Here is a 2,187-nt window from a genome sequence, read left to right as displayed (position 1 = left end):
GTCTATTTTAGGGCATCTTTATTATGAGCTTTTGTACCCAAAATGGTGTGTGTGTGTCATTTGTTTTAAAATAAGAAAAATCTCCTCTTTCTCCTCTCCGTTAAGTCCCAGGAAGTTCAACATTTAAATCCTTAAAGGGCTTTTTTATTTTAGGAAAGAGATACATGTTGCACATAAGAGATGAGAGTAAAGAGGGTGGTGGGTGATTCCTTAAAGCAGCAGTCCCCAGCCTCTTTGGCACCAGGGACCGGTTTTGTGGAAGACAGTTCTTCCATGGACAGGGGCGGGAGGGTGGTTTGGGGATGATTCAAGTGCATTACATTTATTGTGCACTTTCTTATTATTACATTGTAATATATAATGAAATAATTATGCAACTCACCATAATGCCGAATCAGCGGGATCCCTGAGCTTGTTTTCCTACAACTAGATGGTCCCATCAGGGGGTGATGGGAGACAGTGACACGCGAAGTGTGTGGCTTATGTGCAGTCTACTCCGTAAGATGCAGCTTGTCATTTGCCACTCACTGATGGGGTTTTGATATGAGCCTGCAAGCAACTGATTTATTACGGTCTCTGTGCAGTCAAACCTCTCTGCTAATGATAATCGTATTTGCAGCCGCTGCCCAGCGCTAGCATCACCACCTCTGCTCCACCTCAGATCATCAGGCATTGGATTCTCGTAAGGAGCGCACAACCTAGATCCCTCGCATGCGCAGTTCACAGTAGGTTCCTATGAGGATCTAATGCCGCTGCTGCTCTGACAGGAGGTGGAGCTCAGGTGGTAATGCGAGCGATGGGGAGCGGCTGTAAACACAGGTGAAGCTCTGCTCACTGGCCCGCTGCTCACCTCCTGCTGTGTGGCCCGGTTCCTAACAGGCCACAGACTGATAACTGGTCCGTGGCCCGGGGGTTGGGGACCTCTGCCTTAAAGCAAGGCTATGAAGGTGGGTCACCCTTGGGTCATCACGCCCTGTACCCGGTTCTAACCACTGCAGGTAATGAAAATGCATGTAGCCAGTTGACCCAGAGCTGCACTGTTAGGGTGGCTTCCAGCCACGTGGGGGAACTTAAATGTATTGAAATTAGATAATTCAGTTTCTTGTTTACAACCAGCTGCATGGTTACCATACTGAACATCACAGATAACAGAACTCCACCATCAAATAAGGTTCTATTGGACACGACCTAGGTCTAGTTAGATTTGGGGAAACTAACTCATGGGTCAACAGAACACACATTGATTGGTCACATTCTCTTCCTTGTAGGAAAGTCTACATAGAGAAAAAAAAGTATGAACTGTTAGACTAAATTTTTTCAAATGTGTATGTATAAACACACTCTTTGAGGGAGATGAACGGATAGGCTAATGTCTCAGATTGTCATAAGGTGGCCTGGTGAGCAAGGACTCCCAGCTTCCAGCTTTTCTGCTATTTAAAGGTTACCATTATCACACCTTGAGCAGATTTGTTATTGGAGTTCAGACAGTGCAGGGAAGGGCAGGGAAAGCTGTCTTTAGAGTTTGGTTTATCCCCAGCCCGGGCACTGCCTAACCTCTGCTGGTATCGGCGCCCAGGTGAGACTGTACCGGCCCAGCACAGAATGTTTAGGGTTACTATGACCAATTGTCGTAGCCTATAGGGTGTCTGGAACGTTGGAAGAGTTTGTTTTGATCATCCAACCTGGTTACTAATGGGTTAACTTTAAGAACTGACATTAACTCAAGGTGGGGAATCCTGGGCTCCTGAGTTGTCTCATCCATTTGCGGGTGAGTTATAGTCTTAATTCCAGACCGAGTTCTAGAGAAACCTGTTTAAAGAGTGAAATGGGGTTAGAGCTACAGTTGCATGAAAAGTTTTGAGAGCTGAGTTTTATACACTATCAGGTAGACGCGGGTAATCAACTATTCTAACAGTTTATGAAGCGGAAGCATGCGCAGTGTGGTGGCGTAGGGATAACACTTGGCATTCCAGACCCAGCTAGTCGTCTAGCCCTGGGATCTGCATCGTCAGAAGCTACAAAAATCAGATTCCGGGACCGGTAGGTAGGGAGGGGGGCTTTCGCAGTCAGGCGCGCTCCGCCCCGCGCTCCGTCCCGCCCCTTGCCCCGGCCCCGGCTTCCTCGTGACCCCCGCGCCCCGCCCCCCGGTCGGGAGCACCCCCGGCTGATTGGCCCTCCGCGGCGTAT

The sequence above is a fragment of the Lagenorhynchus albirostris genome, chromosome 20, assembly GCF_949774975.1.
Source record: "Lagenorhynchus albirostris chromosome 20, mLagAlb1.1, whole genome shotgun sequence".
NCBI lineage: Eukaryota > Metazoa > Chordata > Mammalia > Artiodactyla > Delphinidae > Lagenorhynchus > Lagenorhynchus albirostris.
Note: the sequence above shows the minus strand (reverse complement) of the source record.